A 17,715-nucleotide genomic window follows, 5' to 3' on the forward strand; every position below is an offset into this window, starting at 1 on the left:
GAAGGTTTAGTGATTTTGGTTGCACATTTGTGAGGGTTTAGTGATTCTGGTTACACATTTGTGAAGGTTTAGTGATTTTGGTTGCACATTTGAGGTTTTAGTGATTCTGGTTACACATTTGTGAAGGTTTAGTGATTCTGGTGACACATTTGTGGAGGTTTAGTGATTTTGGTGAAACATTTGTTAAGGTTTAGTGATTTTGGTGACACATTTTTGAAGGTTTAGTGATTTTGGTTGCACATTTGTGAAGGTTTAATGAATTTGGTGACATATTTGCGAAAGTTTAGTGATTTTGGTGACACATTTGTGAAGGTTTAGTGATTTTGGATAAGCGTTTGTGAAGGTTTGGTTATTTTGGTTGCACATTTGTGAAGGTTTAGTGATTTTGGTTGCACATTTGTGAAGGTTTAGTGATTTTGGTTGCACATTTGTGAAGGTTTATTGATTTTGGTTGCACATTTGTGAAGGTTTAGTGATTTTGGTGACACATTTGTGAAGGTTTACTGATTTTGGTTGCTCATTTGTGAAGGTTTAGTGAATTTGGTTGCTCATTTGTGAAGGTTTAGTGATTTTGGTTGCACATTTGTGAAGGTTTAGTGATTTTGGTTGCACATTTGTGAAGTTTTAGTGAATTTGGTTACACATTGTGAAGGTTTGGTGAATTTGGTTGTATATATGTGAAGGTTTGGTGAAGGTGGTTGCACACTTGTGAAGGTTTAGTAAATTTGGTTGCATATTTGTGTAGGTTTAGTGATTTTGATTGCACATTTGTGAGGGTTTAGTGATTTTGGTTGCACATTTGTGAAGGTTTAGTGATTTTGGTTGCACATTACTGAAGGTTTAGTGATTCTGGTTGCACATTTCTGAAGGTTTAGTTATTTTGGTTGCACATTTGTTTGTTTATTGAATTTGGTTACAAACTTGTGACGGTTTAATGAATTTGGTTACACACTTGTGAAGATTTAGTGAATTTGGTTGCACACTTGTGAAGGTTTAGTGAATTTGGTTGCATATATGTGTAGGTTTATCGATTTTGGTTGCACATTTCTGAAGGTTTAGTGATTTTGGTTGCACATTTGTGAAGGTTTAGTGATTTTGGTTGCACATTTGTGAAGGTTTAGTGATTTTGGTGACACTTGTGAAAATTTATTGAATTTGGTTGCACATTTGTGAAGGTTTATTGATTTTGGTTGCACATCGATGAAGGTTTATTGAATTTGGTTACACACTAGTGACGGTTTAAGGAATTTGGTTATACACTTGAAAAGGTTTATTGGATTTCGTTCACCCATGTGAAGGTTTAGTTAATTTGGTTAAAAACGTGAAAAATTAACACGAAGAGATTTGTTAAAATCTTACTATTACTAGTTTTCAGTTAAAAGAAAATGTATTAATTCACCTCCTGCCTTTCTGTTGAATAGCATGTAAATATCCTTTTTTGATGGTTAATGATACCTTTCTTACTAGAGAAACTGGAATTCTCTCAGAATTCGAAGAGTGCTGGCTAGTTTGGTATTTTTCTGGTTACCTGTGTTGGGAGTGACATATCATTCGTTTCGGTTGTTCAAAATTTAAGTATTTCTCAGTAAGTTCATTGTTTACTTTTGGTAGACAGACTGATTAAGGGTTACTGTGCATCCGTTGTTTGTAGTTTATTCAATATGCTAGTTTTTTTTTTTTTGACATAATTCCATAGCATTTTTAACCTATTTTTGAGTTATTCGCTGTTTCACAAGTCATCTTTATTCACCTTCCCCTTCAGTTTTAGAATCATCTTAAACGCATCTTAGAGGGAATTGCAATCCTAATTTAGTGTAATTTAATCTATTTTGGTAATTGATCTTGAAAATGCTCTCAAGTTTATTAAATAGTTATTGTTGCTCGTGTGAAAGTAAAAAAAAAATATCCATGGAATAATGACCCACGGGTCTTGCATGAGTAACACATGGATCTGCATGCCAGACCAAAGGAGCAGTGATGTAACGTTAATTTTGCGAGCAGAGAGAGTTACGACCGAGCAAAAACCATTAGAAATGAAGTGAATCATAGATAATTATACTCAAGATTCCACACGCTTACTTGAACTATATATTTTTCCTACTGGTTGTGTTTTTGCTTTTATGGTCATTATTGCTGCAAATTGTGTAAGGTGGTCCAAAAACTCGCCCGTAGGTTTGGCTCAAACATGGTCAGAAATGCATAAAATACAAGATAGTAAGTAGGAAAATATATGCTTCATGTATTTTGTTAGAAATTTGTGTATATTTAGCCTTATGAGTTTATAATTTGAAATATTTTTTCTACAAAACTTGACGTCTATAGTTGAGCACTTCCATAAAGGGTTGTTTGGATAGCCTAGCTAAATTTCTTCGATTTCATTCATATTCTATAAGATTACATGCTTCTGTAACACTGAAGTGTTTTAGGTGCGTATTAAATTTTTCAATTTTTGTTTACACAAAGTATATAATTTGCTTTTAGGGTCGTCTTAATACGTGACGATGATTACTTAAATATCTCAGTACTTTAAGAAATGCTGCTTTCCTGACGAATTTTAATTGCATTTGTCTTTTTCTCTTCGTGATGTATTGTTAGATGCAGATACTTGTTAGGCTTACTGGAATTAGTAAATTAAGTTCCATTTTTTTATACTGACAAAGATGTATAGAAGTTTTCACATAGAATTAGTATGTTGGGAATGAACTTTTTTTTTTTTTTTTTAAATTAGATGCAAGAAGTGATTGATATGGAATTGGAATGAATGCGGTGTTATTGGTGTTCCTGTTAAGTTTATAAACATAACATTTTGAAATTTAAATGCTTCGTGCTGTCTCAAAATTATTTTGGCACTTTCATACACAAGTAGTTTGGTGTTTTACCAGGTTCAAGTGGGTAAACAAAGAGAGATGCTTTAGAAACATTGGGATATATTTGGCCCAAATTGTAATAAAAATTATTTTAATGCTGTTATTACTTTGTCTATTTTCATGTTTTCAAAATGTTTTTCATTCTCGCTGGTAATGTCTTCAAATTAAAAATTTTAGGAGTGGCCGGAATATTTGCACATAATTTTCGTAATTCCAGATTCTTACTAAAGTGTTGAAGCTTGAACCAAGAACTTCATGCATATACCAATGATAAACCTATATAAGGAAGATTTCTTTCAGCTAAAGTGGCGTAAATTGAAGAGAATATCTACTTGGACACTGACCCACAAATTAGAAACCAGTACAGGCAGGTGGATCAAACTTTATTTTTTTAGCTTCATGGCTATTATGCAATTAAAATTTTTGAATTGTCATTTTAAAGTAACTATAAACCATGAAGAATAGTTATCGTTTAAACTGGAAATTAGAATTTGGCCTGATTTAAAAGTGGGCAGTCATTCCAGGTGAAAAATTTATTAGTTATATAATTTTCAAATTGGCTGCAAATTTTATATTAGAGATGGAAGCTTAATCAACAAAATAAAATTTTCATTAGGTACCCGGCTCAAGTAAAAGGAAATTTTTTAGACTTAAAAGTTTTTATTTTTGAAAATAGTGTTTCGTGTTAGTTACCATGCGCAATTCTTTCAAGTTTTGATGGGTAGATATTTTTGTGATAAAGGCTAATGCATCTGAAATCTATAAATTGCTTACTATAGAAAGTACATTCAAATTGAAGGTAGAACATAAACCAGCGACTTAGTGAAACATTTACTATAGGTTGGTTTGGTGTGAACGACCTGACTGAAGTCGCCACCATCACCAATTCGCACTGGTCAACGTGGTGATGAAAACTCGTAAAGTCATGATTAAGGACATGTCTGAGTCCTTTGTTTTACAGTGGACTAGAAACAGCTGTTATGACTGCTGTAGTTGTCAATGAACTTTTTGGAAAATTGATGCAAGAAGTGATTGATATGGAATTGGAATTAATGTAGTGTCATTAGTGATCCTGTGTTGAAGTTTATAAATATAACATAAATGCGTCAATTTTGTCTGAAAATTTCGGTACTTTCATACACAAATAGTTTGGTGTTTTTACCAGGTGTTTTAGTAATGCCGTATGTAGGTAAGCAAAATTACGAGATTTTTTAAAAGCATTTATTGGGATAAATTCGGCAAAAGGCGCAAAAACAATTTAGTATTTTAATAATGCTGTTATTTTGAAAAAAAAAAAAAAAATCTTTGCATATCTGAAAATGATTAGCATATTCTCGCTGATTATATTAAATATTTTTTTTAGTGGCCAAAATATTTGCACATTAATTAATTTTTTTCCAGATTTTTAAATGACCATTTTAACCTAAGTTGCTGTGTCAAGTTTATAAAGACAACCTTTGGGTATTCAAATGCTTCAATTTTGTCTGAAAATTATTTCAGCAAATTCATAAAGTAGATAGATGTTTTTTACCAAGTGCTTTAATGCAGTTTAAGTGGGTCAGCAAATTAGAAAATCTTTAAAAACATTGATATACTCGGCGCAAATTGTAATAAGATTATTTTAATAATGCTGTTATTATTTTATAAAGATTTCTTGTTAATAAAAAGATTTCTTGTTAAACATGAAAATTATCTTATTCTCGCTGGTAATGAATGAAGAATCTTAGTGGCCAAAATATTTGCACATTAACGAATTTTCTTTTCCAGATTTTAATGGCCATACTAAGGTGCTGAAGATCGAACCATGAACTCGATGTATATAAACCAACAAAAGAAATTTATTGAGGAAGACTTCATTCAGATGAATTGGAGTAAGTTGAAGAGAGTATTTTCCTTGAAATTTACCCACAAATTCAAAACCGTCAGCACTGGTAGGTGGATAAAAGCTGACCTTTTTGTTTCATGGTTATTAAGCAATTATTTTTTTTTGAAATGTCACTTCAAATGAAACAATAAAACTTGAAAATTGAAGTTAGATTTTATATTGGGAATTAGATTTTGGCTTGATTTAAAATTGGCAGAAGTCATTCCTTGTGAGATTTGTTATTATGCAATTAAAAATTTTTGAAATGTCAGTTCAAATGAAACAATAAAACATGAAAATTGAAATTAGCGTTTATATTGGGAATTAGATTTTGGCTTGATTTAAAATTGGCAGTAGCCATTCCTGGTAAAAAAAAATTATCTCTGAAGTTATATAATTTTTACATTACTTGGCCGTAACTTTATTAGAGACAAACGTAATCAATGAATATTAAATGTTCACTAGGTACCCGTCTCGAGTAAAAGAATGTTTTACTTTTACTTTTAGGGGTTTATTTCTCGCCCTCCATCAGACACTAAGTCTGTTCAGGCGGGCCTTGGTGTGTGAAAATAATTTCTTTCCAGTTAATATTTTGCCCTGTATCTTTTCAGTATTCGCTAGCATTTGTATCCAGGTCTGATATTTTTCTGATCACTATTATAACGCTTTCTAAAGAAATAAGTCTTCAGGTTTTGCTTGAAAGCTGCCACATTTTTGCTATTCTTGACATCAAGCTTCTGTATTTGAACATAATCTTCGGTGTTAGTTACCATTGCGTAATTCTCCGATTAAGTTTTGATGAGCAGATACTTTGATGATAAAAGTTAATGCACTTAAAATATAACTAAATTGTCTACTATAGAAAAAATTTTAAATTGGTGATAGAACGAAAACTGGTGACTTAGTGAAACATTTATTATAGGTCGGGTTGCTGTGAACGACCAGACTAAAGTCGCCACCATCGCCAATCTGCCCTGGACAGCGTGTTGATGAGAATTGGCCAAACCCCAGACATAAGGACATGTCCGAGGCCTTTGTATTGCAGTAGACTAGAAACAGGTGCAGTTGTTTTTGTTGTATATTATAGATTTAAGTTTTTTTACTGTTTTAAATTCTTAATTTTGAGCCGTTAAAAAGATTTATCTCATAACAAATGTCTAATGCAAAAGATAGAATTTGTGAAAATGCTTGGTGTACGTAATTTTGTTAATATATATAACTTTTAAGATTGTGAATTTGTATAACTTGTAAGATTGTGAATTTGTATAGCTTGTAAGATTGTGAATGTGTAGAATGTAAAAGATTGTTAATGTGTAGAACGCGAGATTGTGAATGTTTAGAACGTGAAAGATTGTAAATGTGTAGAACTTGTAAGATTGTGAATGTGTAGATGAAAGATTGTGAATGTGTAGAACCTGAGATTGTTAATGTGTAGAACGTGAAAGACGGCGAATGTGTAGAACTTGCAAGATTGTGAATGTGTAGAATGTAAAAAGATTAATGTGTAGAATGAGATTGTGAAGATTTAGAACGCGAGATAGTGAGTGTATAGATGAAAGACTGCGAATGTGTAGAACGTGGAAGACTGCGAATGTGTAGAACGTGAAAGACTGCGAATGTGGAGAACGTGAAAGACTGTGAATGTGTAGAACGTTACTGTGTAGAATAGACTATGAATGTGTAGAACGTCAAAGATTGCTAATGTGTATAACATGTAAGATTTTCAATTTATCTTGTTTTTCAGATTAATCCGCTGTTCAGCTTCATGCATAAGAAATTGTTGTAACTAAAGTTTTTCAATAGTTTGGTCAATTAGAATATATCTATTTTGAAAGGTAAGAGAGGAATTAGTAATTCACTTTCGTAAAAATCCTTAATGATTTTTTTTCTTTATCAAAGAAATTAATTATCCAAATGAAATAAGATATTTTAATTTAATATCAAAATGTTCTTTTAAATTTCATTAATTTTTGCATTACTCTTGGTATATAGTAGTTTATTTCCTTATTTTCTTTCCTCACTGGGCTATTTTTCCCTGTTGGAGCCCATGGGTTTATAGCATCTTGCTTATCCAACTGTTGTAGCTTGGTTGGTAATGAAATAAGGGTAATGATGAGGATAATGATGAGGATAATGATAATGGTAAGGATAATGATGATAAGGATAATGATAATACAGTAAGAAATATGGCTTGAAACTTCCAAGGTAAATAGTAGGCCTCCTACTGGCAAAGATAGTACTAATCTACATTTGATATGTACACTAAATACTTCGATTTCTTCCAGGTGTATTTGAAACTCTTCTTAGAAACTAGAAAAAAAAGGAATATTACAAACAGGCTGAACTTTAAAACTCCAACAGTAAAGCAACAGATTGAGAGAACTCAAGAAGTGATAAGGAAAAAGGATATTAAATACTACAAAAAACCTGTAAATCTTATTAATAAAAGATTATCGTAACAAAAATATCTTTAGTTCACATTGCAAGTTATTGTAGGAGTTTAATATATATATATATAAAAAAATTCCTATTACCATTTGATTTTTATAATGTAATTTTCCAATATCTTACTTTTCAGATCTCGTTTTAGCACTGATTTCTAATTTTTTGTACAGTTTTCCTCGAGCAATGAGTTTTTTATTTTTTATTTTTTTTTATAGTCTCTTAAGCTGTACTTATCTTTTCTCCTGCCTATTGCGTTGTCTTCTGGTTCTTCCATCTTTTTTTGTACTGCATTTTCTTCAAGTTTTCTTCTTTTACTTTGAGTTTTCTTGGTCTAAGAGATGACCCCCTTTAATTCCAATTTTTCGTTGGAAAGGTTTTGACATCTTATCCTGGGTAAAAATTTATGCTGAAAACGATGTTGAGGGCTTGCAAGCCAAAACCATTGCGTTTTATAAGATTTCTGCAAATTTTATTTTCTATATTTACAAAATTTTAAGTTTTCTATTTAACGTTCATTTTGTAATCTTTTGATATTAGATTTATATTTTGAACGAAAAAGTGAGGAATTCAAATGTTTTGTTTAAAAGGTTATAACGAGAATATTTTGAAAGCTATATCCATTTTCTTTTTAAGTGCCAGATGACCAAAATATTACTATTAGTAACTTGTACAATTATAAGTGCTTCCTTTGACGCTACTTCACTGTATTAAAAATACAATTTCACTACACAATTAGTTTAAAAAAAATTGTCTTAATTTATCTGATTCTGAATTCTCAGAATTAGAAGTCAGTATGACGGACGGTGAATTAATTCTCAATCATTAATATGCTTTAGTTCAATATGCTTGCTATGGTCTATGAGCAGTTGATCACCCATGAACACATTCATCTAGATGCAAAACTTTCCTCTTCTATACTTGCTCATTGAAAGGGGTACCGTCTAATGGATCGTCCTCTGAATATCGCCTGCCCACACACACACAACGTGCATTTTGTGTGTAAGACAGTCATGACAGGGTGGTTAACATTATAGTATCTAACCATCTAATGCTGCTTATTTTTCTATGGCTTACACTTTTCAAAAGAATTCCTTCTACATTCATTTATGTGACTTTTGGCATTCAATAAAGAGCACAAACTAACTGGCCTGTGGTTGTTGCTACAAAGGTTGTTCAGAAAGTCAATCATTTTCCCTTGTAATCTGCAGTGGTCTTACTTTGCCTTTTCTGGATTCATAAGCATACATTGTTAGAGCATGTAGGCCATGTTAGATTTTGCATACTAGACTACCTAGGTTTGCCCGTTATTGTTTTTTGTATCTCTCTACCTACTTATCTGATGCCCAGATAAAAAAAATGTCTCGCTTGTCCTCCCAACATCATTACCACATCTGATCTGGTCTAGATGGGTATAGATTCTTGTATCTGCTTCTGTGGCCACAGCAGTTTATGGGGACTTCTGCACTATGCACTATAACTTAGTTTTTTTAGTTCTGTGAATTTGCATGTGTTGCTATTACCCCCTCACCTTGTATCCCTTCAGCATATATTATGTTCCAACTCTTGAAAAAGAATTTGATTAGGCTTGTCTTAGTAGGCCTGAGATTTAAGGCTTTATAGACTTTGGGTCAAGTTTGTGCACTTCAATTAATAACGACACTGTCCTCATTAATTTCCCCTCTAAACTCGTATCAATGTCTTTGATGTTACTTTCATATATATAAAAGACTACATGGACTTTAAGGGATGTCTTGCACAACATGATCTACATCTTTGCCAGGTCACTCTGCATCTGGAATGTATGAAGGTAAAGCTTGAATAATTGCCATCATATATATATTTCATCTGGTACATATATAAAATTATTCGGATGATTGGGTAAGGCAGACCTAGGTGTTTCATTCACTGTACCATCAATACCTGCTACACAGTGACAAAGGTGTCAAAGGATATTCAGAAACCCACGCCAAATCAATATACTGTGTACAGGTTACATATGCAAGTTGACCTAAGAAATCACAGGTTGTTTTCAGTAAAACTGGTTTGATATTTTCCCTTGAGCTTTCTTGCAACTGTTTCACTAACTAAATTATTCTTTCTCAAATCTGTCAGGTCTTTCTTGCAGCCGCCATGTTGTTTCATGCCTCACCAGTCTGTATAAACTTGGAGAGAATTTTTAATGCGTCAGCCTCACTTCCATATGGTTCGTTTCAGTTAAACTAGTTTTTTTCCCTTAACATTTGTTGCAACTGTTGCACTGATTAAATTCTTAACACTCCCCTTTTTCTCAAATGTCAGGGTGTTTGTTGTAATCCTCCATTATGTTTCCATGCCACACCAGTCTGTATAAACCTAGACAGAATTTTTAATGGGTCAGCCTCACTAACATCTAGATAGTTACCCAAGACTTGAAGATAGCGGTACATTATGTAAAAAGCACCAAGCATAACATGCACAAAACTCAGGGTTTAAACTTTCAATTGGAGAGCAGGCTTGGTAATGCATAGATAATGATAGGGATGTTCTTCTCTCACCACTAATCTGCAACTGTAGGACTGGGCTAGTTTCTATACCTACATCAAATCTTTTTGGAGGTAATCCTATGTTTTGTATGTACCCCACTGTGTTTGAGGTGGTAAAAGATCTTGTACAATGAGATTGAAATTTCCATCGTGATAACATTGCTGTGTTATTGATAGATTTACATATCTGTCCAAGCAATATGTCTCCATTTATTTAACCCACTGAGGTTGTAAGAGGTCTGGTAAATGGAGGTTGAGATTTCCATCCTGACAACATTGCTGTGTTGTTAGGTTTACATAATGTCCAAGCTATATCTTAACATTTCCCAAGTGATGTATGGTTGGGGTTCATCAATTTGTTGCTAAATTCAAAGCTAGCAGCTTTTAACGTTGTACATACTGGCGAGTTCAGGTACTACCAGTTTTCTTACTAGTTTGCCAGTTGAATTTTTCAAAGAAATGTTTTGTTTGTACTTTATATGAGATGGTGATATAAAATCTTAATTGAATCAGTAATTATGGTGATTGTTCTAAGGGTCCTTGAGCTTTTCAAAGTTTCGTATATTTTGGTATCATAACCCTTGCATATCATGGTGAGAACCTTCTCTAGACAAGTTGTCAGTATTTCAGTCATAAATGTCCATGCAAGGACTCGAAGATTTTCAACAATTCTGGCAAGGGCTTATCTTTTCCCACGAGAGTTTGTGCTAATACTGCTTCATACTTTTAAGCAACATGGTATCCAATGAAATAACTAACTTTTTTTTTTCAAATCATCTGTAATTTAACTATTCTACCATTGACTTCAGTCCTAAAAGTTTATGCCTGTAGGGCTTCACTCAACTCTTGGTAGTCTTGTATACGTGATCTGCAGTTTAATTTCTTCTCAAACTTACACATTCATCATTCTTTGCACCATTATCTTAGGCACCAGTATTGAGCACTTTGTTAAAGTAAAGCAATTCTTCTGGCGTATCTATTTTTTTTCTACCAGGTGATCAGCAGTCATTTTTAAATAATTTTTTGCTATCCAGCATCTCTGGACTCTAGTATAAAGCAACATATGTTCTGATTTTTCTTTGACTTTCCATCTGAGCATTAAATTTGCTTCCAAAACGAGAAATAAGCTATTCTAGCAAATACTAGTTTTTAAGATGCATATCCAATAAGTGGTTTTCTTTTAAGTTCCAAGTATTTGTCATCATCAAACAGCACCAAAGGGAAAGAATTCTATGTATATTTCAGGATCCTTAATTCTCTGCAATTCATCTTAAGACTTGTCTTTTTACTAAAGGAGAACTTCTTGCACCCCATCATTAACATTGCTGAGACTTGCACTCCCATCACTATCACTAACATTGCTGAGACTTGCACTCCCACCATTAATTAACATTGCTGAGACTTGCACTTCCATCATTAACATTGCTGAGACTTGCACTTCCATCATTACTCCATCATTAACATTACTGAGACTTGCACTTCCATCATTAACATTACTGAGACTTGCACTTCCATCATTAATATTGCTGAGACTTGCACTTCCATCATTAACATTACTGAGACTTGCACTTCCATCATTAATATTGCTGAGACTTGCACTCCCATCAATCACTAACATTGCTGAGACTTGCACTCCCATCACTAACATTGCTGAGACTTGCACTCCCATCACTAACATTGCTGAGATTTGCACCCCCATCACTAACATTGCTGAGATTTGCACCCCCATCACTGACATTGCTGAGACTTGCTCCCCCATCACTAATATTGCTGAGACTTGCACCCCCATCACTAACATTGCTGAGACTTGCACCCCCATCACTAACATTGCTGAGACTTGCACCCCCCTCACTAACATTGCTGAGACTTGCACCCCCCTCACTAACATTGCTGAGACTTGCACCCCCCCTCACTAACATTGCTGAGACTTGCACCCCCATCATTAACATTGCTGAGACTTGCACCCCCATCATTAACATTGCTGAGACTTGCACCCCCATCATTAACATTGCTGAGACTTGCACTTCCATCATTAACTCCATCATTAACATTACTGAGACTTGCACTTCCATCATTAACATTACTGAAACTTGCACTTCCATCATTAACTCCATCATTAACATTACTGAGACTTGCACTTCCATCATTAACATTGCTGAGACTTGCACTCCCATCAATCACTAACATTGCTGAGACTTGCACTCCCATCAATCACTAACATTGCTGAGACTTGCACTCCCATCAATCACTAACATTGCTGAGACTTGCACCCCCATCACTAACATTGCTGAGACTTGCACCCCCATCACTAACATTGCTGAGACTTGCACCCCCATCACTAACATTGCTGAGACTTGCACCCCATCACTAACATTGCTGAGACTTGCACCCCCATCACTAACATTGCTGAGACTTGCACTCCCATCACTAACATTGCTGAGACTTGCACTCCCATCACTAACATTGCTGAGATATGCTCCCCCATCGCTAATATTGCTGAGACTTGCACCCCCATCACTAACATTGCTGAGACTTGCACCCCCATCATTAACATTGCTGAGACTTGCACCCCCATCATTAACATTGCTGAGACTTGCACCCCCATCATCAACATTGCTGAGAATTGCACCCCCATCATTAACGTTGCTGAGACTTGCACTCCCATCACTAACGTTGCTGAGACTTGCACTCCCATCACTGACGTTGCTGAGACTTGCACTCCCATCACTAACGTTGCTGAGACTTGCACCCCAGACTTGCACCCCCATCACTAACATTGCTGAGACTTGCACTCCCATCACTAACATTGCTGAGACTTGCACTCCCATCAATCACTAACATTGCTGATACTTGCACCCCCATCACTAACATTGCTGAGACTTGCACTCCCATCACTAATATAGCTGAGATTTGCACTCCCATCACTAACATTGCTGAGATTTGCACTCCCATCACTAACATTGCTGAGATTTGCACTCCCATCACTAACATTGTGAGACTTGTAAACCCATCACTAACATTGCTGAGACTTGCACTCCCATCGCTAACATTGCTGAGACTTGCACTCCCATCGCTAACATTGCTGAGACTTGCACTCCCATCGCTAACATTGCTGAGACTTGCACTCCCATCCCTAACATTGCTGAGACTTGCACTCCCATCCCTAACATTGCTGAGACTTGCACTCCCATCCCTAACATTGCTGAGACTTGCACTCCCATCACTAACATTGCTGAGACTTGCACTCCCATCACTAACATTGCTGAGACTTGCACTCCCATCACTAACATTGCCGAAACTTGCACTCCCATCACTAACATTGCTGAGACTTGCACTCCCATCACTAACATTGCTGAGACTTGCACTCCCATCACTAACATTGCTGAGACTTGCACTCCCATCACTAACATTGCTGAGACTTGTCATTCCCAAAACATATCTTCTTTTGTAGGAATTGATAGTGCATTTCTTTTAAGGAAATCGGTGAGTCCATATTTCTTTAAGATTTGATCCTATTGGGAAGCTTTTTTTATGGACTCTGTCATTTTTCTTTTACAGCTGGTGTCATATTCATAAGATCCCTCTGTTAACCTTATTCGTATAGGGCTTGTGACAAAATGCATTTATGCTCAAAAAAACAAGTATTTGACAATTTTTGACTATCGAGTGTTAGCACTCCAATGCCAGTTAGTCTGATTGGTATTATCAGGTCGGGTTTCAGAACAAGCTTCGATGCTTCAGGGTACCATGGTTCATGAAACTGCTCTATGATCAATCCGGAATGTAATATTTTAGCTTAGGCAGCAGACATATGAACAATGTCGATTCATCAATGAGATTTTGAAATATTTTCCAACTGTAATTCAATAGCTCTCATAAGTTTTAATTTTGCTTATAAGTTGCATAATAGATATCCGTATTGGTAGTATTTGTAAAAAAACGTGACGTGCTTGCAAATGAAAAAATTTGTGTGAAAGTGCTTTTATGATTTTTGGTCATCTGGCACCTAGAGAAGTGTTTTCGAAATATTTGAATTTTCCACCTTTTTCATTTAAAATATGATTAGTATTAACAATGATTATAAAGTGAACCATATAAAAAGCAAAAAATTGTGCAAGATAGATAGAACATGCAAAAATTACTCAAATGTGATATAACTCAATGGTTTGGGTTTGAAAGTCAGCAACCATCGTTTCAGGTATTTTTTTTACCGAGGATAAAATGTCAAAACATTTCCAAGAAAAAACTTTAATTAAAGGGCGCTATTTCTGGTATAATCTGGTCTTGTATCTTTTCTTCGTATACTCTTGGTTTTGAAGGCTGTGGTTACGCAACTGTGAATATTGATTTTTGTTGGTTTTTAAATTTTTTTCTTTCGGCTTATGTTGAGAGATTTCGGTTAACGTTCCCACACAACTGTGCCGATTTATCATTTGTCTCCAGCAGTTTTGTACCAGTTTTGGTGACTTAACTGGCATAATTTCGACTTCATTAGAATAAAGTTTTCACTAATACAGTCAACAGATTCGTTTGTAAAGTTTCTTTTCTACATTTTCACGAGATTCTTGTGTGTTTTTTCCTTACCCATTCTTATGGCAGGTTTCATCTTGATGTACCATTTGATTTAAATGGTTTTCAGAAGCATATAGTTTGTATTTACCTGTAATTTACATGTCTACAAAAATAGTTTTTAGAAATTCTTATTTGGTGTCTTGTTACTAGATTTTTCTAATGCAAGATTTTAACATTGAGGAAATATGAAATGTCTTCGATTGGCATAGATTATCATAGTAATTGAGATTACTAGATTTTTAGGCTTCATTTGCCTGCAATTTGATATATCAATAGGAAAAAATAATTTCTACAAATAAGACTGATTTTGTAGTTCTTAAAATTCTTGCCTTTGTTACGAGTTTGTTGATCTCTACGTGTAGGTTTTAAATTTCCGGCGATTTTGGAAGATTCTTGATTTTCGTGACAGGTGTTTAAGCTGTTAGTTTGCTATTTCTAAAAATTTTCTTGCCAAAATATATACCTTTGACGCTGACTTTGGTCTTCAGTGAGGGTATTTACTTTCTCAAGACCTTTCCTGGTATATTTAGATTCCTGGTGAATTTTGAAGGTTTGACTTTGACTGTTTTAGGCTAAATTTAGGTGGAAATGCTATTTAATAAAATGTGTTAATAAAAAACCGTTATGTTAATGATTCTAGATAGTTGATTGTATAAAGTTTCTCAAATCGGTGAAAATGTCCACTAAGATCAGTTGATAAAACGCTTTAAATGTTAATGATTTTAGCTAGTCGATTGTATAAAGTTTTTCAAATTGGTGAAAATGTCCACTAAGATCAGTTAATAAAACGCCTTAAATGTTAATGATTCGAGCTAGTTGATCTCATTGGTGAGGATGTCCACTAGGACTAGATAATAAAACGCGTTAAATGTTAATGATTCTAGGTAATAGATTGTATGAAGATTTTCAAATTGCTGAGAATGTTAACTAAAATCAGTTGAAATGCGTTAAATGTTAATGATTCTAGCTAATTAGTCTAAAGTTTCTGAAATTGGTGAGGATGTTATAAAAGATCAGTTAATCAAACGCGTTTATTGTTAATAACTCTAGTTAATTTGTAGTTTCTCAAATTGCTGAGAATGTAAATTGAAATGTTGCATTTTGTTTTTCGAGGTTTCAACTTTGGAAACAGTCAGTTGAGGAGCTTAATATGAAGGAAACTGTCTACATTGTATTCTTTTAAGAATTTCATACATGACACTTGAAAATCCTTTTCAATCTTCCTCTCTGTCGTCTATGGAAGTGAAAATTTCAGCTAAATACTCACGAAAGCAGTTGGCTTATTATGTACGTTAGTGATGGAGTTAAGTGTGAAAGCAATTTAAGAGATACTTGAAGGTTAAATTAGGATATTTGGCCTTGTAATAGCAATTTAATATTCTAAAGGTGTTGCCTACCTATATATATCTTAGCATATATGAAAATTGTTCTATATAAATTAATCCTCATTGTAAATTAATCTTAAACATTAAGACTTTTCTATTTAAGAGTTACACGATATTTTGCAAATCTTTGTACACATCAATGATGAAAACAAATTTTCCAGGTTTTAAGGAGACCTTAATGATATGGGAGCTCATACGGAAACAAGATTAGCATTTTGTACCAGAGAAATCCTTGAAAGAATCTTGGCCAATAAAAGAAGACACATTCAAGTATTGTGGAGTGACATGAATTGAAAAGTAATTTGCTGCCATTTCTCCTGTTCAATTGAAATATTGGTGTTAGTAAGTGAATGAAACATTTAACTTAATCAGTTATCTGTAAAAGCAATTTGCAAATATAATTTTCTAAGATTTAATGATTTTATTACAAAATTTGACTAAATATAGCACATGAATATTAATCGTAGAGCCAGTTATGTATAGTTTCAAGATGTGGGAACGATGTGTAAATTATTTTTGGAAGATTCATTGCTGTAACTTTAATGTGCATTATAAGCATGAAGCTTATTATAAACAGGATGCTAATAAGACTAAGGTTTGCAATAGGAAAATGTTGTATAAATTGTAACATTTATAGCTTTATTTATACATAGGTAGGTAGTATAAATCCTAACTAATTTACGTGAAAAGTAAAACAATTTCAAATATGATAGAATTGTAGATTCCGTTAAGGGTATCGAGTGGAATGAGAGAATTGTAGATTTAGGTTGAGTGGAATGAGGTTAAGGGGAATACCTGTGGAATGCTAATTTGTTGGTATCATATTCACCGGTAATATTTGGACCGGATTTTAGCTCATTTTGGGTATTTAACATATATTAGACAAATACATTGGAGCTTCATTTTCTTACTGATTTTTAGATAAGATAAGGCAAGCAATTATATTACCAGAAAATAGTATTTTGAAATATTGTATTATTTCAGGTTACATTTTCTTCCAAGATGCGAAGGTGGTTGGACTGCAACGATGACCTAAGATCAAAGGGATTAACCGGTGATGAGGTGTGGAACATAGGTAGATGGAAAAATTTGATCAGAAACAGCGATCCTACATAAAAGTGGGAAAAGATGTAGACAAAAAGTAGTTATGTCCTCCAAGTCAGATTTGGCTTCCAAAGGAGTGAAAACGAACACGGGTAAGTTTTATACAGAATTGTCTTTCAAAACAATTTTGCGTTTTAGTGAGCTTTTTTACGTAAATTATTAAATTATTCGCAGTGTAAATCTGTATTTTGGATTAAGTGTTTCGAACTTAAGTGAAGAATTAATTTGAAAAAAAATTTTCTTTAATGTAAATATGTAATGTACGGCATAAAATATTCATTAATGCCTCTAATTTTAACAATAGTTTGTCAATGAAATCTGTGCCGGAGATTATAATCAGATAAGCTAGTAAACGTTAATCTGTTTAATTTTCTTTCAGGTCTGGTTGCTAGTGAGGAGATACATACTGAAGCGGAAAGAGAAAAAAGAACGTATGGATTGAAAAAAACTGAGCGGTCGAGAGATTAACCACATCATTTATGAAGTAAAAGCCTGTTACATCTTGCCTTAAACTCCAGTACGGCCAATGTACTGGATCAGACCACTAAACTTTAAATACAGATAATATATATTGATGAATAAATAAAAAATACGAAGGGAGAAAGATGAATTTTATTGTGACATTTATTGAAAAAGAGCTTACTAGTATGAACAATAGTTTAAATTTGTTTTACTTCTATTTCTGCTATTGCATTCGACGGTCTTCAGTCGCATTTTCTCTTGCATTATACATTCTCTATTCTCTTCGGTTGCGTTTTCTCACTTCTAACATTCAACGTTCTTCCTTCTCTTCAGTAGCGTGTCTCATACTTCTGACACGTTTTTCTATTCGTGTTCTCTTCTCGTATAAATCCCAACCCTGACAAACTTCCAAATACGCTCCATAAAGTTTTCCTAAATTACGAAGCCAGAAAAATGAATGCAAGTTGTACTAAATTTGTACACTTTTTCTGTTC

At 33.9% G+C, this 17,715-nt stretch overlaps 1 long non-coding RNA gene across 2 annotated transcripts in view; it reads left to right on the forward strand.

The window, feature by feature from the left end:
- The window catches only part of LOC137627413 (uncharacterized), a 59,461-nt gene extending 42,188 nt beyond the window's left edge, over positions 1 to 17,273 (forward strand). Inside the window, exons 2-9 of one of the 2 annotated variants that reach the window (XR_011041155.1) lie at positions 3,085 to 3,228; positions 4,635 to 4,738; positions 5,654 to 5,790; positions 6,476 to 6,566; positions 7,017 to 7,160; positions 15,817 to 15,997; positions 16,640 to 16,851; positions 17,139 to 17,273. This is a non-coding gene — a long non-coding RNA (uncharacterized lncRNA). The remainder of the gene's footprint in view (positions 1 to 3,084; positions 3,229 to 4,634; positions 4,739 to 5,653; positions 5,791 to 6,475; positions 6,567 to 7,016; positions 7,161 to 15,816; positions 15,998 to 16,639; positions 16,852 to 17,138) is intronic. The other variant, XR_011041156.1, reaches the window with a different exon arrangement.
- Positions 17,274 to 17,715: the final 442 nt, after the last annotated feature.

Source organism: Palaemon carinicauda, chromosome 35 (genome assembly GCF_036898095.1).
Source record: "Palaemon carinicauda isolate YSFRI2023 chromosome 35, ASM3689809v2, whole genome shotgun sequence".
Taxonomy (NCBI): Eukaryota; Metazoa; Arthropoda; class Malacostraca; order Decapoda; family Palaemonidae; genus Palaemon; species Palaemon carinicauda.